This window comes from Cervus canadensis, chromosome 10 (genome assembly GCF_019320065.1).
Source record: "Cervus canadensis isolate Bull #8, Minnesota chromosome 10, ASM1932006v1, whole genome shotgun sequence".
In the NCBI taxonomy this organism is placed as follows: Eukaryota; Metazoa; Chordata; class Mammalia; order Artiodactyla; family Cervidae; genus Cervus; species Cervus canadensis.
In genome coordinates, this window is record NC_057395.1 from 19,991,219 (window position 1) to 20,017,915 (window position 26,697).

General features: G+C 46.7%; 1 long non-coding RNA gene across 3 annotated transcripts; it reads left to right on the forward strand.

Moving 5' to 3' along the window:
* Positions 1-745: 745 nt before the first annotated feature.
* LOC122448186 lies at positions 746-26,696 on the forward strand. Of its 3 annotated transcripts, XR_006271534.1 has the most exons (6): positions 746-876; positions 7,324-7,406; positions 9,059-9,174; positions 17,029-17,266; positions 19,303-19,423; positions 23,892-26,696. It is a non-coding gene; the product is annotated as an uncharacterized LOC122448186 (long non-coding RNA). The 3 variants fall into 3 exon arrangements; XR_006271536.1 differs by lacking the exon at positions 17,029-17,266; XR_006271535.1 differs by lacking the exon at positions 7,324-7,406.
* The last annotated feature ends 1 nt before the right edge of the window (position 26,697 follows it).

A 26,697-nucleotide genomic window follows, 5' to 3' on the forward strand; every position in this document is an offset into this window, starting at 1 on the left:
AATACTGTACTGTATATTTGAAAGTTTAAGAGAGTAAATCTTTAAATTTATCATAGCAAGAAAAGGAAATTTGTAACTGTGTGGTGGATGTTACCTCATCCATCCTCACAGTGAAAATATTTGGGAAAAAAAATGCCAGAAAGTTTCAAAAGACAAAACTTGAATTTTCTGTGACAAATAGTTGGCAACACTTTACATAGTATTTTCAATGATATATAACATTTACATTTTATTAGGTATTATGTAATCTAGAGATGATTTAAAGTGTATGTAAATACTGTGCCATTTTATTTTAGAGACTAGGACATACCTAGATTTTGGTGTCTTTGGGGGTCCTGAAAACAGGCCCCCATGGATGCTGAGGGATGGCTTTATTTTTAGGTTGAAATTGTCACAGTGAATATTTGTTACTTTTAAAACTTAAGGGAAAAGGAACTACTTCTGAGAAGAGCCTATTTAATGTGTGTAGTTAAAAACAAATGAAATCCCTTTTGGGACTTAGGCAGCAGGAGAGAATGCTCTTGGTCAGGGGCCTCCCTCTTGGCACGTTGACAGTGTGCAAGCGCCTTTCTGTCCTGTGTGTTTTAAAGTGCTTTATCCTGACAGCAGTTAACCTTTCAAATGAATAGAATGGTGTCTCTCTGTTCTCCCTCCTTTTATTTGTATATGTAAAATGTGAAATTGTTGCAATAATTTTTTTTTCTGGTTTTATTTTCAGGAAGACTTTGATGTCGATCATGTTGTGTCTGACTGTCGGAAGCGAGTCCAGCTAGAAGCACTTAGAGATGACCTGGAGCTCTACTATAAGCTGCTTAAAACAGCCATGGTTGAGCTCATCAAGGACACACAGACTTTGTCAACCTGTCAACAAACCTGGTAAACTTGAAATCCACAGTTCCTGCCTGTCAGTGTATTTACACATGTACTACACACTTTTTTTCTCACTCATGTTTCTTCTTAACAGCTCTGCGTCTTTTTAGAAACCTTTTAGTTATTTTTTTCCCCAGAAACTTGAAGGGATTGCTAATCTTGATTAATAAAGGAACTAAACTTTCTTGACACACATCTTTTGTGTTTAGTTTGATTATGTTTGGAATGACTTATTAAGAAGTGGTGACAAGTAAAGGATAGCAATGCCAAGAGTGTTTTTGTTAGTTGCTAATTGATTCCCATGAAATCTCACCAGTTTAGACTAATTTCCAAGAGCAGATATCAACTATTCTTAAGGAAATGTTCCATTTACTTTCAGGTACATGTGCTAGCCAGAGATAGGTTGAGAAAACATTGGCCAATATTGATCATTAAGAAGCCTATTTTTATACATGTTATACAAATATAGGAATTGTTTGTAAGAAATACCTGTAACACTCCATGGCTGATTCGTTTGTAAAGTAATTAGCCTCCAAATAATAAAAATAAATGAAAAAAAAAAAGAAGCATATCAATTACTTGGAAAAGTTGTTTAGAAACACTTGAGTTTTCATACTTGTGAAAGTCTTGTTCATATTTTGTTTTTAAGTCTGTTTGTCAAAAGAGGTATGGAAAATAGCCATCTCTATGGGAATTTCAAGAAACATTGAGAATAATGAGCCATATTTGCTTTTGGGAAATACACCACTAAGATAAATGTTCCAGTAGGATTAGAGACCCTGAAAATTTTATTTCCATCCTATTTAATTTGGATTTTTCTGAAGGGTTGTAATAATGCTTAGGAGAGATGTAGTCCATCAGACTTTCATATCAGCTGGTTGAATATCATAAACAACAGAGATAGCTATTTTTCCTGTTAGTTTTTTAAGTCATTTAAAATTTCATCCCAAAGGCAAATTGTGCATAGGAATTTTTGATTTCTTATGACTTTCCTTATTTTTATAGTGCTTATATATCAACAGGTTTTTCACATTCAAGGAGCAATATTTATGGCCAAATAACATTTTTGTTATGTAGTTACTAGCAGCATATAATTGTACAGAAAGAATAACCTAAGTTTCATACTGCTTTGATCATTAAGCACAGGCTTCACTGTTAACCCTGGCCCTGATGTCTGTGCCAACATGCTTTTGCCTTTAGGTCGGTATGGACAAGGCCCTCAATCAGCTTTCTGTGCCTTTGGGACAGTTACGAGGTCCCGAAATAACCGTCAACAATCTACCATAAAGCATATTACACTTGTTTGCCTTCTCCAAGAATTATTTTATTAATCTGTTAGGTTGTTGTGATTGGTGTTTTTTAATGTTCCATGATTATAGTATAATACTTTCAAAATGTAAATGATTTGCATGTGATGTTACAACCTAAGAAACATATTTGGTTTGAAGATGACAAATTCTCAAGGGTAGAGTAGACACTTTTAAATGTCGAGGAGGAGGAGAAGGGTATTTCAAAAATTAAATTTGTTAATACCACCTCACCCATGTATAAGTGGTCTCCAGCTTAGAACTGGCTTACTTATATTTTAAAATTTGTCATTTTACAAGTATTTTCCCAGACAATATTTTATATGTAGTTAGATTCGTGGACCAGTTTATACCAGCCATTTAACCCCTGCTGTAACTGAAGGGTCATATAAATGTCGTGTAATACCTAGTTTCTCTGAGAAAATCTCTCCCTTGGGAATGGAACTGTCTGCCCCTAAGCCGTGAGAACAGGGACTTCATCCGGGTGAACAGTGGAGAGGGAGTTTTGGTATCACCTCCAACAGAAAACTGCCGCCCTGTCCTCCCCTCACCCTCTGGGCTGTGCTAGGCGCCTCAAACTCCATCCTCCCTTCGTTGTGAAGCACCGCACCATCACTTCCTGTGTGTGTCAGCACTGGGCCACGCCAGACCACGTGGTCTTATGCTCCTTGCCTCGAGACAGTACCTGGCACATGCAGGGTTCTCACTAGATAATGTAGTAAAGAGGTTCTGCTTGGATAAAGCTGTAGGAAATGCAGGACAATGGGAACGTCAGGGCTGAGAGGTCCCGAGGAGGGTAGGCAAGAAAAAATTCGTAAAAGAGGTTAAGTTGTGAGCTGTGTCTTGAACTAGCAGATTGTTTGAAAGTTCGTGTCTTGTTTGAATTTTACAAAGCTTATTAAAGTGCGTTTTGTTGGAATGGAAAAGAAAGAAGTTTTTGGTCTGCTGCTGAATCCCACACCAGCCTCTGCATGGCCTTCCTGCCTCCTTTTCAGGACTCCTCTTCCTTCTCGCACCCTGTAGCCATGATATTTCCCAAACCCCATCATTTATTAACCTTCCACTCTTCTCTCTGAACTCTCTCCACTCTGCCCACCTGTGCTTGAACTTCCTCGACTGCCCTCTTGCCTTCAGGCTCTTGTCCTACACTGCCAGCGGCCAGCACCACCTACCGTCCCTTACTCTGCAGCTGTCTTTATCACTACCCTTCTCCTCATCAACCAAGACCTCACCTGCCTTTTTAATCTCAACTCAAGAAGCTTCTCCGAGATTCTAAGATCATTGAGGGATAAGACTGTTTCTATCTAATTCATCATTGTATCCTCATTGGCTGACTGTTAGTAGACATTTCATGTTTATTGAATGAATTAATTCACTTTTCTATAAAATTTTTGTGATTTGTCTGGTGGTGGTGGTTTAGTCGCTAAGTCGTGTCTGACTCTTGCGACCCCACGGACTGTAGCCTGCCAGGCTCCTCTGTCCATGGGATTCTCCAGGCAAGAGTACTGGAGTGGGTTGCCATGTCTAGTTTATTCTAATCGTTTCTTTTACCTTTGTTTTGGCCTGATTCTTCATATTTTGTTTAATTTATTAGCTTTTGGACATGTTTCTCCACCTATGAGCTGCCTTTTCCTGGCCATTCTTTTCCTTACTCCTTGATTCGTAATATCCTTAGAACAACATGGCATCATGAAGTATCAGTGCTTAAGGATTGTTTAGTTCCTGATAGAATCTAGTCTAAAATTCTCCTAAACCTCCCCCACCCCTGTTTATTTCTACTTCTCTCCAAAATGAAGCCTGCTGTGTACCCGGGTGCACCCTCCAACCCCGTGTGCGCCCTGTCAGTTGTACCTTTCCACCCTCTGTCCTCTAGTGACTGGTCTCCTCCACCGTCGGCCTCCACAGGCTCTCCAAGTCAGACTCGAGTTCCACCCCCTGCGCCAGATTTTCCTAGTGTTTGATTCAGATGGTTCTTTGTGTACTCTGACCACGTATGACGGTGATTGTATATGTATTGGGTTGGCCAGCAAGTTCCACTGGTTTTTAAGTAAAAATAAAAGACACACTTTTCATTTTCACCAAGAACTTTATTGAACAGTGTATTCACAGTTTTGTTCCAGTACCTTCTGCCGTTTTTTTCAGGCAGCTTCATAATTCCATCTTCCCAAAACTTTTTATGTCTTTGAGCAAAGAACTGTTGCAGGTGTCTTTTATGGTCTTCCAGGGAATTGAAATTTTTCCATTAAAAGAATTTTGTAAAGACCAAAATAAGTGAAAATCTGAAGGTGCAATGTCTGGTGACTGTGGTGGATGAATCAGAAATTTCCCAGTCAAGCTGTAACAGTTTTTGCCTGGTCATCAAAGAAACATGGTCTTTGAGTTATCCTGATGCAAGATTATGCATTTTCTGTTGACTAATTCCAGATGCTTTTCGTCTAGTGCTGCCTTCAGTTGGTCTAATTGGGAGCAAGTACTTGTTAGAATTAGTCATTTGGTTTTCCAGAAGGAGCTTATTATAGAGAATCCCCTTCCAATCCCACCATATACACAGCATCACTTGTGGATGAAGAGCAGCCTTACGTATGATTGTGGTGCTTCATTTTGCTCGCCCCATGAGCTCTTCCATTCCACATAATTGTACAGTATCCACAGAGGATGAGATGGTTGGATGGCATCATCAACTCAATGGACATGAGTTTGAGGAAACTCTGGGTGATAGTGAAGGACAGGGAAGCCTGGCGTGCTGCAGTCCACGGGGACAACTGAGCAACTGAACAACAACAGCAATCCACTTTTCTCTCCCCTGTCACAACTTGTTTTAAAAATTAAACATTTTTGTTACATTTAAGTATAGAATTACCTGTGGAAATATGGTCAAGAAGGTTCTTTTTTTGCTTCACTTATGTGGAACCCAAGCATCAAAACGATTCACATAACCAAGCTGGTGCAAATGGTATTCAACAGTCGATTTGAATATTTTGAGTATGTTGGCCATCGCCTGCATGGTATAACATTGATTGTTCTCAGTTAAGGTCTCGATTTGATTGCTGTCAACTTCAACTGCTCTTTTCAACTGTGGCCAAATCGATCCAGTGAGAAGTCTCCAGCACAGAACTTTGCAAGCCATTTTGACTCTTCAGTCAGTCACAGCACCTTCTCCATACACTGCACAAATCTTACTTTGCATTTCAGTTGTATTTTTACCTTTCTTGAAATAATAAAGCATAATATGCAGAAAATGTTGCTTTTTTCCTCCTTTAATATTAAAATGACTACACAAAAATTCAGTAGTCTTGATTTTTCTTTTTTTAATTTATTTTATTTCTTTTCATTTATTTTTATTAGTTGGAGGCTAATTACTTTACAATATTGTAGTTGTTTTTGCCATACATTGACATGAATCAGCCATGGATTTACATGTGTTCCCCATCCCAATCCCCCCTCCCACCTCCCTCCCCATCCCATCCCTCTGGGTCTTCCCAGTGCACCAGCCCTAAGCACTTCTCTCATGCATCCAACCTGGGCTGGTGGTCTGTTTCACCCTTGATAGTATACTTATTTCAATGCTGTTCTCTCAGAACATCCCACCCTCGCCTTCTCCCACAGAGTCCAAAAGTCTGTTCTGTACATCTGTGTCTCTTTTTCTGTTTTGCATATAGGGTTATTGTTACCATCTTTTTAAATTCCATATATATGTGTTAGTATACTGTATTGGTCTTCATCTTTCTGGCTTACCTTACTCTGTATAATGGGCTCCAGTTTCATCCATCTCATTAGAACTGATTCAAATGAATTCTTTTTTAATGGCTGAGTAATATTCCATGGTGTATATGTACCACAGCTTCCTTATCCATTCATCTGCTGATGGGCATCTAGGTTGCTTCCATGTCCTGGCAATTGTAAACAGTGCTGCGATGAACATTGGGGTGCATGTGTCTTTTTCAGATCTGGTTTCTTCGGTGTGTATGCCCAGAAGTGGGATTGCTGGGTCATATGGCAGTGCTATTTCCAGTTTTTTAAGAAATCTCCACACTGTTTTCCATAGTGGCTGTACTAGTTTGCATTCCCACCAACAGTGTAAGAGGGTTCCCTTTTCTCCACACCCTCTCCAGCATTTTATTGCTTGTAGACTTTTGGATAGCAGCCATCCTGACTGGCGTGTAATGGTACCTCATTGTGGTTTTGATTTGCATTTCGCTGATAATGAGTGATGTTGAGCATCTCTTCATGTGTTTGTTAGCCATCTGTATGTCTTCTTTGGAGAAATGTCTGTTTAGTTCTTTGGCCCATTTTTTGATTGGGTGATTAATTTTTCTGGAATTGAGCTGCAGGAGTTGCTTGTATATTTTGAGATTAATCCTTTGTCTGTTTCTTCATTTGCTATTATTTCCTCCCATTCTGAAGGCTGTCTTTTCACCTTGCTTATAGTTTCCTTTGTTGTGCAAAAGCTTTTAAGTTTCATTAGGTCCCATTTGTTTAGTTTTGCTTTTATTTCCAATATTCTGGGAGGTGGGTCATAGAGGATCCTGCTGTGATTTATGTCGGAGAGTGTTTTGCCTATGTTCTCCTCTAGGAGTTTTATAGTTTCTGGTCTTACATTTAGATCTTTAATCCATTTTGAGTTTATTTTTGTGTATGGTGTTAGAAAGTGTTCTAGTTTCATTCTTTTACAAGTGGTTGACCAGTTTTCCCAGCACCACTTTTTAAAGAGGTTGTCTTTTTTCCATTGTATATTCTTGCCTCCTTTGTCGAAGATAAGATGTCCATAGGTATGTGGATGATTTTTTTTTTTAATGCACACTGATATGACAGCTGTCACAATACAGTCTTACAAAATTATTTCTAATGAAATTGAAGACAGCCAAGCACTACTAGAGCCATCTTATGATAAAAAAGTAAACTAACTTTTTTGCCAACCCAATATTATTATTCTTTTGGCCGTTAATCCTCTGTGATCTTGGCTTTATATGTCATTTTGCCCTCGAAGCATGAGTACCCTCAACAGCATTGTATTTGATATTATGTATTTTTGTCAATGTCTACATAATACTGGCCCAAAGATAATTAAGTTACGTGAAATTTCATGTATAAGTTTTGTAATGCCACGAAACAATTTCTGCAATACATTTTCTTTATTCTTTTAAAGAGTCTTCGGTCATCTGTCAGTGAAGGAATTTGGGCAGTAGATGAACGAAGGTCTAAACAAAAGAGGACACTAGGGGAAAAAAGGTATCCTTGAGTGTCATACTGTTAAACATGGGCTTATGGTAGCACCTTGGAGCTAACGGCACTTTCCTGTATGCAGTGTGATATACTCCTCTTGGTACCTCTGCAGAGAGGAGTGCGGGATCTTCCTTTCTCTTTAGGCATCAGCATTCAGCCAGGCTCCTGAGGGGTTCAGCCAGAGCTAGAACCCATGTCTTCTCACTCCTTGGCTGATTAAAGTCCTAGTAACAAGAAGGGTGTGGTAAAGTAACTAATTGAAGAAAAACACAAAGAATATTGCATAGTCTTCTTGTGCTTTATTAATGATAGCATTAAAAATTTTAAGTGTAGATTTCTTATGCTACATGCCAGCTAAAAGCCTCATGTCTTCTCAACTTCTCAGCATATGAAACATTTTTTGGTCCTCCCAAAACTGTTTCTATGTTTATAATGTCATGTTAACTATTTGAAATAAAGCAGAATTTTAGAAGTACCCAAATGGACACAAAATTAAGATTCCTCAGTTTTTCCAGAATAAGACACAGTAATAACTGGTATCAGTGAAGCATTTTACAGTTTAACAGGCATAAAACAAATTTCTCAGCACCCTTGTAAAGAAGATATTCAAATTTTAGTGATTAGGGAGCAAGTAGGCCCTCTTGCCTGGAGAATCCCAGGACAGCGGAGCCTGATGGGCTGCCGTCTGTGGGGTCGCACAGAGTCGGACACAACTGAAGCGACTTAGCAGCAGCAGCAGCATTCATTGGAAGGACTGATGCTGAAGCTGAAAGTCCAATACTTTGGCCACCTGATGTGAAGAACTGACTCATTTGAAAACACTCTTATGCTGGGAAGGATTGAGGGCAGGCTGAGCAGGGCACAGAGGGGTCAATAAAACACATCCAATCCCTCAGGGAACTGCCCAACCCACAGTGGACAGACATAAGCAGATATGTCTTGAGTGAGTTTATAAGAACACTGGTAGCACAGAACACAGAAGAGGAAGCACTTTGTTCCTTCTGGAGGGGAGGGGGGCCATGTCAGGAAGAGCAGCAGAGGAGACATGACGCTGAAGCTGGGTCCCAGAGGGTTTGTGGAATTTCACCTGGGGAGCAGGAGGGAACGTGTTCTACAGGGGCCCTCCTGAGCAAGGGCATGGAGGCGTGCATGCACACCCTGTGTTTGCTGTGCCCAGAGCTTCTGGTCCAAGTGAGTGATGTAATTCCAGATGCCGGGAGCCCAGGCTGAGCAGCATCAGGATAGGGAAGGCCCATCCTGGCCGCCGGGCTGGGGCGAGGTGGGGGAGCAGGTGCTGATCCAAGCTGACTCCCCTTCAGGGGAAGGTTGAGGCCGTTCACACAGACGATGAAGGAACTGGACCCTGTCCCAGTTCTGTGTTCTTTTTTTAAATTTTTTAAAAAAATAGAATCAGGCATCTGGAGAGTCAAAAATAAACCTTTGCCCATTGAGACAGGAAGCCTGGAGACCAAGGGTTTCAGGGGAAGGGTTGGGAGGAGAGTGAGGTAGGCACTGGACTGAGGGTCATCCAGAAAGGAACAGGACAGGAGGGAAGAGCGGCAGTGGTCTGGGGCCTGCACTGCCTGTCCTGGAGCCACACACGTCCTGCCTGCCTTCCCCGGGCCACGTCCTAGCCTCATTCTCTGCTCTCTCCACAGCTCTGGAGGCCTGTACTCCGAAAGGTGCTAGAAACAAAGCCTGTGAGTGTGATCCGGGACTCCAAAGCCCCTCACCCACCACCACCATGGCAGGAAAAGGTGCCAAAGGGACGCTGGTGAGTACAGAAACCAGACTGCAGCGAGGGGTGGGGGTCATGAGCACCGTCCGTCCCTTCTGGGGCCTGCTGTCAGCTGCTGGCCCCGACAGGAGGGCCTAGGAGGCTCCATGGGGCCCCAGGTCTGGCACTGCCAGGGCTCCTGAGTGCTGGGGCTATTGCAGGCCTAGGCAGGCAGCCCCTCACCCAGCAGGTTAGATACTGCCGTGGTTCAGAGCCCTCAGCAGGCAGATTCTGCTACAGAGCCCAAAAGTCACGCTGGGAGGCAGGAAGCACACTCCCCACCCTCATCACAAGATGCCCTGGAGAGCAGGCTGCAGTCGGTCCTGCCGGGAGGGCTGTCCCGTGGCTGACACCCCGCACCCTCATCACAAGATGCCCTGAAGAGCAGGCTGCCATCTGTCTTGCCAGGAGGGCTGTCCCGTGGCTGACACCCCGCACCCTCATCACAAGATGCCCTGGAGAGCAGGCCGCAGTCAGTCCTGCCAGGAGGGCTGTCCTGTGGCTGACACCCCGGCTCCCTCATCACAAGATGCCCTGGAGATCAGGCTGCAGTCGGTCCTGCCGGGACGGCTGTCCCGTGGCTGACACCCCGGCACCCTCATCCTGTGCTCTGCCTGCTGAGGGGAGCATTCAGTAGGGGCTGGTCAAGGAGTCCTCAGAGACTGATTTTTCTCTTCTTCCACTTGAAAAATAGCATAGAACATTTCATGTTGAATCCTCTTGTGAGGTCTTTCAGGACACATCCCTCTCCCCTTTCCCCAAGTCACGGCTCTTCACTGCCCACTGCCTCAGAGCACAGGAGAGGTGGTGCAAAGCAGAGGGCAAGAGCAGGGCCAGCTCATGGATGGATGGCTCATGGATGGAGGAAGCAGGCCAGCTCTGGAATCAGAAGCCAGGAAAATACCCAAGGGCAGTCATTGTATTCCTTCTCTGGGGATATTGCCTCAAGAAACAGTGAGACTGGGCAGCTGCCCTAGGGTCTCTTGCTGAGCCCTCCCCAAACAAGCCCTGTCTCTCACCAGGGATTTCTGGGCTCTTAAGTCCTTGGTCCAGAGAAATGCTGTCAGGGAGGCAGCCACACACTTGTGCCCCAGGCTCAGGACCCTCTCTCCTGCCTGGTCCTGAACTTCCAGCATCCAGCCCCTCAGGCCCGCTCTGGTCTGGCCCACTCCCGATTGGAAGAAGTCTGAATGAATAAGGCTTCTCAAAGTATTCCTGAGCCAGCCTGAGCTCTTGAGTGCTCAGGTGTGGGCAGAGACGGAGGTCTCCAGACCCGCATACTTGCTAGGGGGGAGTAGATGCCATGATAGGATCAAGACTGGCTTCCTTCTTGCCAGAAGTGTTGGAATGGCCATGGGCCTGTAGCAGAAAGTGGAGTGCGGCTCTGCCCCTCCCTCCCTAGAGATTCTGAATCCCGTGAAACTTAAGAAACCCTCTGAGGACTCGCTGGCTGTTCTGTTTTCTCTGGAGTGACCCTGAAAGGACTGGGACGGGCAGGCAGGGGTGATGTGGGACCCATGTGGGCAGCACAGAGAGCCTGAATCCCAAGGTCCCAGAACCCCTGCTGCAGCTGAGCTTCCCAGACCCCAGGCTCTGCCGGCTAGCCCGTCTGTGGAAGGGAATGCCACCTTGGGACACCTGTTCCCAGCACCAGGATGTGCCTAAAGATAGCCAGAGCGTAGTTTCCTTCGTGCCCTTTGACCTTTGACATCTGCCCACTGCTGCTGCGTCTGAGGCTCCATAGCAGGTCCCCTGGGCACCCCCAGTGTTTGCTCGAGATTCTACTCCTGCTTCTTTCTCAGTTCTGCTTATGACCCTGGGCTACACTGTTTTCAGGACTCAGTTGGAACCAGTGCTGCCTCCATGTAGTGCTTGTCTCTGAGGAGTGCCGTCCTTCTTAGCTAACCTGGGCAGCTGTACCTGGACTTCATTAACTGCCATGGTCCCCAAAGGGGAGATCATGAAGATGCTCCTTCTCTAGAGGCCACGGTGGGAACAGAGGGAACTGAGGGCCATGTGTGTAAACCAGGGGCACTGGGGCCCTCCCAGGTCTGTGATTCCTGCTGCCATTTGTGTCCTGGGATGCGGGAGTGGGCAGCTGGCCCTGGCCACGAGGTCCTCCCTTCCATCCCCCTTTGCCCAGGCTTGGGCGTGAAGACATGGGTCCCCCGGGTCTCCTCGGTGTCTACCATGTGTCATCCTTGGAGCCTCTGCGGAGCTGTCCATGCAGCAGGTGCCCCGTGGAGGGCAAGCCACTTCCCAGCACATGCTCAGGCCCACATGCCCACCGCACGTGTTCCTTCCCCCACTCCCAGCCCAGATGGTCTCTGCCAGGCCAGCTCAGCTGCCTCCCTCATGCCTCAGCAGCTCCTAGGACAGGGCCACGCAGGAACCCAGCCGGCCAGGATGTTTCCAAGCCTGGGAGCAGCTGGGATGGTTGGCGGCACCAGGGATGGGGGTGGGGGTGGTTCCTTTCATGGAGACCTAGTGCCTCTGTTTATACACATGTAGGGCCGGGTTGCCTGGGGCTCAGAGGACAGGGAGCTGGTAGAGAGGAGCTCAGGACAGGAGAGCCCCACTGCTGCTGCTAAGTTGCTTCAGTCGTGTCCGACTTTGTGCAACCCCCCTGGTAGCCTGCCAGGGTCCTCTGTCCCTGGGATTCTCTAGGTAGAATACTGGAGTGGTTTACCATTTCCTTCTCCAATGCATGCATGCATGTTAAGTCGCTTCAGTCGTGTCCAACTCTGTGCAACCCCATAGACGGTAGCCCACCAGAGTCCTCTGTCCCTGGGATTCTCTAGGTAAGAATACTGGATGAGTTGCCATTTCCTTCTCCAATGCACGCGTGCATGCTAAGTCGCTTCAGTCCTGTCAGATTCTGTGCGACCCCATGGAAAGCAGCCCACCAGGCTCCTCTGACCACGGATTCTCTAGGTAAGAATACTGGAGTGAGTTGCCATTTCCTTCTCCAAGAGCCCACTGGGTCAGCTTTAATCCCACAGTCTCACACAAAGTCCAACTCAGTCCCCTCCCCTGTGCCTGCTCCCCTCTCGTATAGTATCTTGGGCAGATAGGCCTTGGTGAGTCTTACTGGTCTCTCCCCACATCTCTGCTGCATTGGGTGCCTCTGCTACTGGGAAGTCTCATGATGAATAAGAGCAGAGTCACCCAGGCTAGGGCTCTAGGTGCTGGAGCATCTAAATCGTCCTAGAAGGCTTTGAAAGTACCACAGGCCGCCTGGGCCTGTCCCACCCTGACCTGTTCTGTTCTGTCTTGACAAAAGTGTTTAGCTGCTTCTTGTCTGCAGCAGCCGTCAGCACCTGGGGCGCAGTGGACGCTCACCCAGCCCCGGTGTGGGCTTGACACATCCTGGGAGCTCAGCAAGCACAGGTTTGGCGTACACCAGGGCCTCCCCTGGTAGGCTTGTCACTTACCAGGCGTCCTGCTAGCACGAGTCCTGGCACGTGACCAGGGCTCGCCCAGCATGACACGGCACACCCTGGGCACCCACCTGGCACAGGGCCAGGCTCAAGGTGCAGCTCACCCTGCTCAGGGCTGACCGCGTCCTGGGTCCTCAGCTGGCCCAGAGTTTGGCACACATGGGAAGACCATATCCTGGGTCCTCACCTGGCCCAGAGTTTGGCACACATGGGAAGACCGCATCCTGGGTCCTCACCTTGCCCAGAATTTGCCACACATGGGCACTCATCTAGTGCAGGACCCAGCAAACCACCAGGGCTCCCTGGCATGGGGCTGGCACACACTGGGTGCCTTCCTAGTGTGGTCTGTCACACAGTAGGTCTTCTCCTATCTTAGGCACCAACACACAGTGGGCACTCTCCTTATATGACAAGGACTAGCACAGAGGAGGTGCTGTCCTACAATGACTAGATGATCCTAGATTCACAACTACAGCCTCCCCAGTGAAATGGACAATATCTAGATCCAGAGGAAAAGGCCCAACCTCCTCAGGCTTCCTCTCTGGACCTAGGGCCTGCCCTCCGTTCCACTTGGCATCCCTCCCCACCCTGGCCTCCCTGGAACCCACCGACTCAGCTCTGTGGCCTCCCCTCCCCTCACACAGCTTCCCAGCAGCCCCACCACCTGCCTCAGCAGGACCTTCCCTCGGAGTCACGGGTCGTAAACAAAGCCCCTCGACTCCTTGGCCCTCTGGAGGAATGCCCACTCTTACTAAGAAAGGTCAGTAGGCTGCCTCTGCCTCAAATCTTCTCCTAGGCTGCCCTTCATATTGTGACCTGCAGAGGGTGCTGACCAACACATGCCTCTTCTGCCAAACTCCTGCCTCTGTGTTGGTTCGCTCAACAGGCATCAGGGTCAGAAACTGTCCAGGCTCTCAGTCCATGGGGGAACCAAAGATAAAGGGATGAATAAGATCCACCCCCTCCTCCCAGGAGTGGCTCCTGGACCCTTGCGGCTGAGCTTTCCAATCTTTTTCCCTTTGGGACATGCAGAAAAAAATAGTTTGGGCCGGTGGGGCAAATAGACAAGGTCACTCAAAGCTGAAGGCAGCAGGGCTGGAGTTTCTGGGCTGCCCAAGCCCAACCAGACTGGCACACTATTTAGGGCACATCGTGTTGGGAGGCTCTGCCTTCCAGAATAGCCACCGGGTCTTACTGCTATAGCTGAGAGGTGTTTTACTTTAAGCACCAGCATTCAAAGGAAAGAATGCATTCCTTGCTCAAAATACTCTCTAAAAACTTCGTTTAGTTACATATGTTAAACTGGTAGTGCTTTGTGTTATTTTTTTATTGCAAGAGGTCAGCATAAAACACAAGGGTTTAAAGAGCTTGGAAGGCTAATCTTCTGAACTCTTTCTTTTTATGGCACCGTATTTAATGTTTGGTTTTGGACCATGTGCTTTTGAGACCAAACAACTAACTGAAAAGCTTTTGGAACCACACATATTTACAAGTTGGCTTTCACATAACATCTTTGGACTTATTCTGCATTATTTTTTAATTTCCCCAACCAGATGGTAAACACCTTGAGAACAGGACACTCATCTATTTCACTGCATCTCCAGCAGTGGCTCTCACTGTACTTACTGAGTACCCATCACTGTTCTTAGTGATTTCTGCTACATCTTCATAATAACAAGAATGATGTTGTAACCACTCCCACTTAGTGGATGAACAGTTGAGACGTAAAGAGGTTTGGTGACCTCACAAGGCCAAGCTGGTATGTAGCACAGCCAGGAGCTGAGTGAGGTCTGTGTGGCTCTAGAGCTAGTGTGAAGACACTGAGAGAGGGCTGCTGGGTCCAAGTCCCGTTGAGCGTCAGGTGTCTGCTGGGAGACAAGGGCATGGTCCTGAGCTTAGGGCCTGCCTGGCAGGCCTCAGACCAGCTCTCAGAGGACTGTAAGTTCATACTGTAAAGACGTGGTGAGGGCAGGGAAGGCTGGAAGCCAAAGAGCAGGCAAAAGGCAGACGTGGGCTCAGAAATCTGCCCTGGGAGCTCTTCTCGCTTTAGAGGAGTCAATCTTTCTCTTGATTTGCTTTGTTCACTTGTAAAATGGGAATATTTTATAAAACTGGCACACACTATCTAATAGGGTTGCTCTGGGGCTCAAATGAGATTGTGCAGCTTTCCACAGGGTCGCTGGAGCCTGTGGACCCAGAATGCCTGGGCAGTATCATCGGCCTAATTCACATTAGGCACCAGGCACAGTGGGGCATGCGTATCCTGACACAGCATTGCAGCCTAGCTCCTCAACATCGGGGAATCAGACTCTGAATCTGAAAATGGGGATGATGTCATATAATATGCCTAGCACATAGTTCCCTGGTGGCTCAGGGGTAAAGAACCCACCTTCCAATGCAGGAGACTTGGGTTTGATCTCTGGGTTGGGAGGATCCCCTGGAGAAGGAAATGGCAACCCACCCTAGTATTCTTGCCTAGAGAATCCCATGGACAGACGAGCCTGGAGAGCTGCAGCCCATGGGCTTGCAAAAGAGTTGGACACGACTGAGCAACTAAACCACAATAAGCACATAGTGGGTGCCCAGAAATGGGGGTGCTTGGTCACCTCGTCTTGCTGAAGCCATCTTGGGCAGCCCTCTCAAAGGTCACGTCCCTAGGCTCTCCAGGAGGGCGCAGCCGGGAGCCATCCTGAAGGGAAGGAGTCCTGCCTGGGACTGCCTGCTCCTTAGGGAGGCCTGGCTCCAGCCCCGGAAAAGGAGTGGAGTTCAGCGGGCCATCCTGTGTACCTCCTGACCCATGGCTAGTTTTCTTGGAGGGAAATTCCCCTCTAATTGCACTGGATAAAATCTCCTGAGCTTTGCCAAGTAGTAGCCCCACCCTGGAAGACAGTCCCTGGGGTGGTAATTTCTAGAGCATCTCTGGGCTTTGTGCTTCTGGAACCTTCCAGAAGGCTTGCCCTAGTCTAGATCAAGTTGCCCAGCCCACACCATGCCCCACGTGTAGCAGAATACCTAAGTGGGCGGAGTCTGTTACTCCCTGCTCTGTCCCTGCTCTGAGTACAGTTCCCGGTACCTACTTGGTGCTCAGGAAATGACCCGTCCAATGACTGAACGACTGAATCTGCCCAGAGGTAATTTTGCCCAAACCTCACTGGGAGGCAGCGGCTCCATGGTCTCCACCATGAGTCTTGAGGACAGTGACCACATCTTAACCGTCTTTGAACATCTATAGCACCGCACAGGGCCTTCCCAGGTGGCTCAGTGGTAAAGAATCCGCCGGCCAGTGCAGGAGGTGCAGGAAACACTGGTTCAACCCCTGGGTCAGGGAGATCCCCTGGAGTAGGAAATGGCAACCCATGCCAGTATTCTTGCCTGGAAAATTCCATGGACAGAGGCACCTGGCAGGCTGCAGTCCATGGGGTTGCCGAGAGTCAGACGCGACTGGGCACGTACGCAGCAGCAGCAGCAGCCCAGGGACACTGGGCCCCGAGGCTCCGAGTGCTGGCCCTCGGCTTAGAGGACGTGGCCCTGCTAGGACTTCGTGTGTCACTGGGACCTCAGCCTCTCAGCCCTGCCTCTCCATCACAGCATGCAGAAGGCTCGAGCCCTCTGACCGGCAGGGGAAGCCCCGTGCCTTTTGATGTCCTGGCCTCCTCTGTCCCAATACTCTGCCCTACCTGCTCCCAACCCCAGCTCCAGCCTGCCACCTCCTGGCTGCAGCTCATCTGCCCACGTCTCCCAATCCTTCTATACTTCCTTTCTCCCTCCTCTGGGAAGTCTTGGGGGGTTTTTTTATGATTTATTTTTTGACCGTGTCATGCTTGGCATGCGGGATCTTAGTTCCCTGAGGAGGGATTGAACCTGCGCCCCCTGCAGTGGAGGCACTGGAAGCTCAGAGTCTTAGACACGGGACCTTGAGGGAAGTCCATGGGAAGCCTCCTCGATCACCTGCTCTTGCCCTCACCACACCCCTGCATATGACTGTACTGAGGCCCCTGCCCCAAATAGCACCAACAACCCATCTCCCTTCTAGACTGTGACCTCCTCGTGGCAGGGTCTCAGGGCCGTTCATACCCCATAGGCACACAGGGCCCGGCAGAGTGGAAGCCATAAATGTTTGTGGAATGAATGAACGAGGCCTGCCCCCCAGCCCACAAAGCCCTCTTCCCTCGAGCTCCCCAACAGGATGTGGGGGATTTCCTCCAGGATGTCCTGCTGTGCCCTCATACCCACCCAGCTGGGACAAGGTATTCCAAACACCCCCAGCAGCAGAGCCTCCCCTCAGGCCAGCCCCGGGACTCTGTTCTCCGTCAGCAGAGCGCAGGGGTGCCGGGCTGCCCTTCCCAGACGCAGCTTGGTGACGACAGCCCTGGGCTCAGGGAACTGCAGTGGCTCTCCTTTGGTTCTGCAGGGTTAGCTCTATGCTTCATCCGTGCAAGCCCTCCAAGAAGTCACGTACTCCCTGGAGACTGCCACGTGGCTGGTGAGCTCCCCACACACCTGTTGCCCTGGTCACAACGGCTTATCCTCCGGCTCATCTGGGACTAAGGGCCTCTGCTGGCGCTCTTCTGCTCACTAGGAAGCCACCTGTCTTTGCCCCGACCCTCCTCGTCTGACCTGCCTGACTGCTGGAGCCTCAGTGCTGCGGCGTAAGGATGCACACACACTCACTAAGCCTGTGCGTCAGCCTCTCCTGAAGTGGACCGCGAGCTCCTCATGTTTCTTCCCACACCCCTGCTCTGCTCCGTTCCCGGCGCCCTTCCTAGACTGCAGACCACTGCCCTTCGGCGAATAGGGAGGGCTGAAGATAGGCTCCCAGGGTAACCCCTAGAAGCCCAGGTCCCATGGGGGCCTCACCTCCTAACTCCTCGCTGGGGCTTGTCCTCGGGAGGGTCTGGTTGAGCACCTGAGAGACGTTGCCAGGCAGGGCAGGAAGCTGCAAGCTCTTGGTGATTTGGGGGTTATCCAGCACACTCACGCAGCCGGGCGTGTTCCAAGGGTTATTACAGTAGGTCCAGAGCATCATGGACGAGAAGTAGTAGTAGAAGGCGATGCAGACGACCACGTTATAGTAGATGCCGGTGTATGTGGACACCACCATCGTGCCGTAGCCCACACCTAGGGGAAGGGAGGGGCAGGAGCAGCCTCACACACCTAGCTGAAGGATGTGAAGCTAATTTTGAAGGGCCTAAAGGGCGGGTTTTTGTGGAAGGCCACAGAAGGGGCAGGTCAAAGCCTTGGCAGGAGTGAGCTGGGGGCTGAGTCAGGGGGGCTGCGGGCGAAGGGCTTTTGTGTATGCATGTGGTAGGAGAAGAGGGTGGAGGCCAAGTAAACAATGGATCCCAGGATGTGTCCCTGGCCTTGGCCATTGATGTGGGCCTCAGGTCAACACCTGGGTTCCATAGGGGTTGGCAGTCTTTATACAGAGGAGTGAGTCTGCACGGCCCCCAGAGGCCCATGTGTGTGTGTGTGTGTGTGTGTACCACATCCAGGCGTCACCTTTCAACATGGGGCTGATCTTCCAGACCCCTAGGCAGCCCTGACTTGCAAATTGGCCTAACGAGAGTTCCATGAAGAAGAGGGGCATCCCGCAGAAGATGAGAATGATGAAGAAGGGGATCATGAAGTCTCCTGGTGGGCAGGGAGAGGGCTGGCTCAGGGCCGACTTTGGGGGATCCTACCCTCTTCCTGATCAGAACCCGACAGATCCTTTGCAATTGACTGGGCTTCCAGGAGGGTATGCCCTGGGCTGGAGCCTCAGTCTGAGGCACACTGCTCACGGCCTGTTTTTGAACTTGACAGGGGTTCCCAGGAAATCTTTGAGCTGAACCCAGGTCCCAGAGCCACCATGTTTGGGTGGGAATTGATGACTTAACCAAGCAATTTCACACACATTAGCCGATGGGGTCCTCAGATATCCCCAAATCATTTTGGGGTTAGCTGGTGAAATGCAGGGGGCATAAAACTGAGACTTGGGAGGTTGGGTTGCTTTCCTCTCTACCTGTTCTCCCCTTGAGGCATCAGCTGCCAGGCTGATCACCCCTAAGCCAGGGGTGGGGGCAAAGGAGATTAGGGCCAGAGGCCAGCCTGTCTGGAGTGGGGTCTGTGCCAGAAGGGGCTGGCTGGGCCCTGGTGGCTAGGCTCTATCCACATGGGTGGTCCCTGCCCTGTGCCCACTGGGGACCTCCCCTGCAGGGAGCCGGCCTGGACAAAGCCCAAATAGGCCCTGAGAAAGGCCTTGAAAGAGGCTATTCCCTGTCCCGCCACCCCACGGTTTAGAAGTAAAATATTTACCGGGCCTCCTTTGTTATTCCTCGAGAAAAACATAGTGACCTCTTACCTAGTTTTCTGTTTTCTTGGAATTTATTCAAGCATGTCTTTTCTGACCCTAGGGTTAATTAATAGGTAGCTTTTTATCTTTTTTATAAACAGACCTGTTTTTGCCTATCTTAAGGAATATTAGTTATAGGCGCCTAGTTTATCTTGGAATGTTAATAACAATATCCCTAGCTTCTGCAATCACTCATGATAAAGAAAATTGTATTAATGTGGTTAAAACCAGGTGGCATTCTTTATGTATGATGTTTTCTGCTTGTAAAGGTATGAAAGTAGCTGTTTCACTCAATAAACTGCTGAGTTGTCTAAAGAGCATTCAGCCCTCTCGACCCCATTCTTTTACTTTCAGTTCTTCTTTCTCAGGCCTCCGTGCGGTTGCAGTTGGGACTTGTTCATGTTGCTGGCTGGTTCTGGCAGGTGAAGCCCGAACAGGGACCCGATTGGACTGCATGATCGCAGCCGCCCGAAACGTGAGTAAAAAAGGGGATCCCAAAAGAAGAGTGAGTACGGATTTTTTTCAGGGTGGAGAGGGTTTTTAGTCGAGAGTATAAACTATGGGTCAAGGTAGCAGTAGGGAACTTTTTGTAACTATGCTCAAGACTATGTTAAAGGTAAGAGGAGTTTCTGTTGCTAAACATACGTTAGAAAAGTTTTTGTTGTTTGTAGAAGAGGTTTGTCCTTGGTTTCCTGAGGATGGGACTGTGAATATAGACACATGGAAGAAGGTAAGAGAGCAAATTCAGCAGTATTATTCTTTACATGGAGCAGAAAAGGTACCGCTAGATGCTTATTCATTATGGACACTCATTAGGGACTGTTTGGACCCTGAACATGAAAGCAAAAAATTGGAGGCTGCATTAAAGAATATAATTGGCAAACCTCCCACTTTACCTACTGCTCCTCCTTTGGAGCATGATTATGGTACGGCAGAAAAACCCCTCGTACAGAGTTCTTCTGACTCTGACTCTGAATTAGACCCTACTGAGCAAGCAGAAGATCCATGGGAGTTATTTGCTGCTGAAAAAACCGCTGTTAAAACACAAGCGGAATTATCCCCTTTTTCGGAGGTTAAAGATTTACTTACAACTGTGACTAAACGTCTTGATACTCTTAACTTAAAGCTTTTTTCCCAGCCCTTATGTCCCTCTAATCAGTTACCATTGCAGCCTCCGTCCGTTATTGCTGGATTAGACCCACCGATTGCTGATATGCAAAAGGGGTCTGAGGCTCCCGCACAGGCATTATCTGTAAAAAACACCTCCGAACTGTCCCCCCTCCAACTTGCAATTCGCCAGGCGAGGCAACAGGGAGAAACCTTGGCAGGATTTCCTATCCTTTTCCCCGTCCTTGAAGTTGCTCAACAAAAAAGGTATTATGAACCCCTGCCATTTAAGCAAATTAAAAATTAAAACAAGCCTGTGCCCAGTATGGACCAACTGCTCCTTTTACTATGTCCATCATTGAGAACTTAAATAGTCAATATTTACCTCCTAATGATTGGAAGCACGTCTCTAGGGCCTGCCTCTCTGGGGGAGACTATTTGTTATGGAAATCAGAATTTGGAGAACAATGTGGGATTTTTGCAGACAGGAACAGGAGAAATGGTCTGCAAGTGAGTTTTGAAATGCTTATGGGGGAAGGAGCATATAGGGCTACTAATCAGCAATTGAATTATCCCCCTGAAGCTTATCCCCAAATAAATGAGGCAGCTTTGATAGCTTGGAAGCGGCTTCCTACATCTAATAAAAAATCTGAAGATTTGTCTAAAATAAGGCAGGGTCCTGACGAGCCTTATCAGGATTTCGTGGCTCGTCTCCTTGACTCAGTATCGCGAGTTATAGGAGATGAAGAAGCAGGTATGGTTTTAACCCGTCAGCTGGCATATGAAAATGCTAACTCTGCTTGCCAGGCTGCTTTGAGACCCTACAGAAAGAAAGGAGGAATAGCTGATTATATCCGGATTTGTGCAGATATTGGGCCGTCTTATATGCAAGGTTTAACTACTGCAGCTGCTCTTCAAGGAAAAACTGTTAAAGAAATATTGTATCAACAAGCTAACAAAGGAAAGGTTAAAAATAGGGTCAATGGGCCCCCTGGCAGCTGTTTCTCTTGTGGACAGATAGGACACTGAGCTATACAGTGCCCCCAAAGGAAAGGAGAGACAGCTGGTAAACAAAATGATAACCCTAATTTGTGCCCCAGATGTAAAAAGGGAAGACACTGGGCAAGGGATTGTAGATCTAAAACAGATATCAATGGAAAAGTGCTTGCGCCTATGTCGGGAAACTGGGTGAGGGGCCAGCCCCAGGCCCCGAAACAATGTTATAGGGCAATTCAGGAAAATCATCCGGGAACGATTTCCAACCCAGAGTCAAAGATCTCTATAGAGCCACCTCAGGCAGCGCAGGATTGGACCTCTGTTCCTCCACCTATACAGCACTAACTCCTGAAATGGGAATGCAAGCGCTACCCACTGGGGTTTATGGGCCGTTGCCACAGAATTCCGTGGGTTTGCTATTGGGAAGAAGCAGTTGGACTATGAAAGGATTACAAATTGCCCCTGGAGTAATTGATTCAGATTTTACTGGGGAAATAAAAATTATGGCTTGCGCTCCAAAGAACATTGTTAGTATCCCTTCTGGACAGCGTATAGCTCAGTTGGTCATGCTGCCTACTATACCCATGGGGAAAATAAAAAGCGCTCAACCTCGGGAAGGCACATGTTTCGGGTCATCTGATGCTTATTGGATTCAAAATATAAAAGAAACTCACCCAGAATTAGAACTACTTATTAACGGGCACAAATTTGTAGGAATATTGGATACTGGGGCTGATGTTTCTGTGATATCTTTAAATGATTGGCCAAAAAACTGGAATAAGCAAGTAGCCATCTCCACCTTACGGGGAATTGGCCAGTCTCATAACCCCGAGCAGAGTTCTGAGTTGCTTAAGTGGAAGGATGCTGAGGGTCATGAAGGACATATCCAGCCTTACATTTTACCTAACATTCCTGTTAATCTGTGGGGAAGAGATGTCATGAAGCAAATGGGAGTTTACATATTTGCCCCGAATGATGCTGTTAGCCAGATGCTTTTGAATCAGGGGCTATTGCCTAATCAGGGATTGGGAAGAAATGGAGAAGGAAATTTGTCACCTGTTCAAACTAAAACCTTGCCTCTTCGATCAGGATTAGGGTATTTTTAGGGGAGGCCATTGTATCTCCTGCGGCTCATGCAGATGTGATTACTTGGAAAAGTGACGCGCCAGTCTGGGTCGATCAATGGCCTCTCACGAAAGAAAAAATATCAGCCGCAGAACAATTGGTGCAGGAACAATTGGCGCTTGGACATATCGAACATTCTAATTCGCCATGGAATTCTCCTGTTTTCGTAATTAGAAAGAAATCTGGTAAATGGAGATTGCTACAAGATCTTAGAAAAGTTAATGAGACCATGGTTATTATGGGACCCTTACAACCTGGCCTCCCTTCTCCTATAGCTATTCCAAAAGGAACTTATAAATTAATCATTGATATAAAAGGTTGTTTTTATACTATACCTTTGGCACCACAAGATTGTCCTCGCTTTGCTTTTAGCGTCCCTGCTAATAACTTTCATCAACCCATGAAACGCTACCAATGGAAAGTACTTCCTCAAGGCATGGCCAATAGCCCCACCTTGTGTCAAAAGTTTGTTGCTAAGGCCTTGGAACCTACTCGCCAAAAATATCCCTCTTTATATATGATTCATTATATGGATGACATTTTACTAGCTCATTCTAATGAAAGTATTTTGTTGTCTGCCTTCTCCGGCTTGCAGGCTGATTTACAGCACTATGGTCTTCAAATAGCTCCTGAAAAAGTTCAACATAGCCCACCTTATTCTCATTTAGGTTTCAGATTGGAAGGGGAGACTTTTAAGGCTCAGAAATTAGAACTTCGTAAAGATAATTTGAAAACATTAAACGATTTTCAAAAATTATTAGGAGATATTAATTGGATTTGGCCTTATTTGAAAATCACTACTGGGGAATTAAAACCTCTGTTTGATATTCTTAAAGGACCTTCAGAGCCTATGTCGCCTCAGGTTTTGACTGATGAAGGACGCCAAGCTTTAAATATAGTGGAAAAAGCTTTGGCTGCTCAAACAAGTTCTCCTTGTGATTATACAAGAGAATGGGGTTTGTATATACTTCCTTCTAAACACACCCCTACAGCTGTTCTTTTTCAAGATTCCCGTCTTTATTGGATACATTTGCCTGTTTCCCCTGCTCGGGTACTCAACCCTTATTTTGATCTAGTCAGTAATCTTATCGCCAAGGGCCGTCAAGATTCCAGAGAATTATTGGGGAGAGACCCTTACTTTATCTGTCTACCACTTACAAACGAACAGCAGAACTAGCTATTCCAGTTCAGTGATTCCTGGAATGCAGCCCTGGCTCATTTTGCCGGCAGATTAGAAAATCATTTTCCTGCTAATAAGCTGCTACATTTTGCCAGCCAGCACGACTTTGTGTTTCCTTCTGTAGTTGTCTCGCAGCCACTTACAGACGCAGTTACCGTATTCACTGATGGATCCTCCAACGGAAAGGCTGCTTATGTTATTAATGACAATATTACCTCCTGGTTTACAGGCTGTTCCTCTGCACAAGAAGTAGAATTGTGCACCGTGTTTGCTGTTCTACAACACTTTGCCTCTGAACCTTTAAATGTTTTTTCTGATAGCCAGTATGTTATTAGAGCTTTTAATCAACTAGAAACTGTTCCTTTTATTCATACTGCTAATTCGGTGATTCAGCAACTGTTTCGCCATATACAAGCTCTTTTAGATCAAAGGATTCATAAATGCTTTTTTGGCCATATTCGCGCTCATACGAGTTTACCTGGAGCACTCTGGAAATGCATTAGCTGATTCAGCCACTCATATTTTCCTTTCCCAGGCCCAACTCGCAGAACGTTCTCACCAATTACATCATCAAAACAGCAATACCCTCAGATTACAATATAAATACCCCGTGAAACCGCCAGGCAAATAGTTAACCGCTGCTCTGTTTGTCCTCGGTTTTTTTCTGTTCCTCACTATGGTGTGAACCCCCGCGGCCTCCTTCCCAACCATTTATGGCAGATGGATGTTACTCACGTTCTCTCCTTTGGTAAATTGAAATATGTTCATGTTAATATAGATACTTTTTCTGGATATATTTTTGCCTCTTTACAAACAGGAGAAGCAGCTCGACATTGTATCGCACATTGCCTTGCAGCTTTCTCTGTTATGGGAACTCCAAAGACCATCAAAATGGACAGTGGACCTGGATATACTTCTGCCGCTTTTCTTAATTTTCGCTCCCGTCTCTCCATCTCTCTTAAAACAGGCATCCCCTACAATCCCCAAGGCCAAGGCATCGTTGAACGAGCTCATCAGACATTAAAACATCAGCTTTTAAAATTCAAGAAGGGGGAGTTATATCCCCTCATACCATATAATTACTTACATCATGCCCTTTTTATTCTTAATTTTTTAAATTTGGACTCTGAAGGCAAAACCGCAGCACAGCAATTCTGGTCCCCAGCTGCTATTAACAAGCCTCATGTAATTTGGAGAGATCCAATTACTAATCAGTGGCATGGCCCTGACCCTGTTTTGATATGGGGGCGGGGACATGTTTGTGTTTTTCCACGGGATGCCGAAGCACCGTGCTGGCTCCCGGAGAGGCTGGTACGCCAGACGGAGACAGTCGCTGACTGCTCGACTAGAGAGGCTGAGGATACAAGAGAGGAATGTTCTGCCAACAAATCAACAACTACGTGAGTTCGTGGAGCGAGCAAGACACATTGCTGCAGATACAATCAATCCACATATTTCCCTATCCTACCTGGTGCTTGCATTGGCATGTGCCGTTATGAATCAGGCCTTTCCCAGAGCTGAAGGAAATGTTTTTCTTTCTTGGGCTCATTCTTATGCTGATTTTCATAATACCTCTGCTTGTTGGGTATGCACTGCTATGCCTTTGTCAGTTGTAAATGGTTTCCCATGGTGGGTGTTACCGATGGGTCAGGAAGAACTACCTGCGGTGTGTGAATTTTTAGAACAATATAAGCAGATTTACCTTAGCCTTAATTCTCTTAATGTTACAGCTTTGACCTGGTGTACTTAGAAACCTTATGACTCCTGGATAAGATTTAATGCCAGCAAAAGTATTAAGATAATCTCTGCTGCCTTTAATCAGTACGTCAATTCCTCCAGTAAAGGACAAGATCATTCCAGCTGATATTTTGGGGACTATTATCAGATTTGGGATGAATACTTTTGGATGACCCCGGAAAAAGGACAATTACTGAAACAAGCGGACATTTGCTGGGAACAACAAGAACATCAACCCAGATTTGGAGAAAGAGACTTAGGCAAACATTTGCTGAAACATATGGGTATCACCCCTACTTCCTTATGTGATCACATAATTGATGTCACCTTTTCTGTTAAAACATCCACGCCATGGCCAGGATCTGATTGGTTTTACAACCCTGGCATCAGATGGGTTGCTCCTAATGGAACAAAATGGATCTGTGGTTCTAATGTTTGGCGGTGGCTGCCTGTGGGATGGGTAGGACGGTGCAGCCTTGGATTTGTGTTTGCCCCTGGTCGCATTAGTCATAAGCCCATCAAAAACCCTGCCAACCTTGCTTTTTTGAAAGCGCGATGGTCTCATCTGTATTTCATTGGTATGATTATTTGGCTGCAGTCTTTGTTCCCTCTGTTGGGACGGTCAACATAATGACCCATGTAGATGCCTTAACTAATTTTACTCAACAAGCCTTATTAGACACAAAGAAGGCTATTGAAGCTTTAAATGAAGAACAGAAACAAATGAGAAAGGCCGTGTTACAAAACCGAATGGCCTTAGACATTATTACTGCTGCTCAAGGTGGGACCTGCGCTATAATAAAAGTAGAATGTTGTGTGTATATCCCAGATTTATCTTCCAATGTGTCTGATGCTGTAAATGATCTTCAACATCAAGTACTCTCTATGCAGGATTCCTCCCTTTCTTTTTGGGAACAAGTTAAATCCTGGTTTGAGAGTGATTGGTGGAAAAACCTGCTTATGATACTTGTTATTGTACTTTGTTTTCTTTGTTGTGGACCATGTTTTTTACAATGTATTATGAATTTAGTTACTGAAAGAATCATGAAGTTTTCCCGTATTATGAAAAATTAACATTATTTCATTTTTCTCGGGGAGTGAACGGGGAGGCTTGATATTTTAATAAATAAAAAAGGGGGAGATGCGGGGAGCCGGCCTGGACAAGGCCCAAATAGGCCCTGGGAAAGGCCTTGAAAGAGGCTATTCCCTGTCCCGCCACCCCACGGTTTAGAAGTAAAATATTTACCGGGCCTCCTTTGTTATTCCTCGAGAAAAACATAGTGACCTCTTACCTAGTTTTCTGTTTTCTTGGAATTTATTCAAGCATGTCTTTTCTGACCCTAGGGTTAATTAATAGGTAGCTTTTTATCTTTTTTATAAACAGACCTGTTTTTGCCTATCTTAAGGAATATTAGGTATAGGCGCCTAGTTTATCTTGGAATGTTAATAACAATATCCCTAGCTTCTGCAATCACTCATGATAAAGAAAATTGTATTAATGTGGCTAAAACCAGGTGGCATTCTTTATGTATGATGTTTTCTGCTTGTAAAGGTATAAAAGTAGCTGTTTCACTCAATAAACTGCTGAGTTGTCTAAAGAGCAT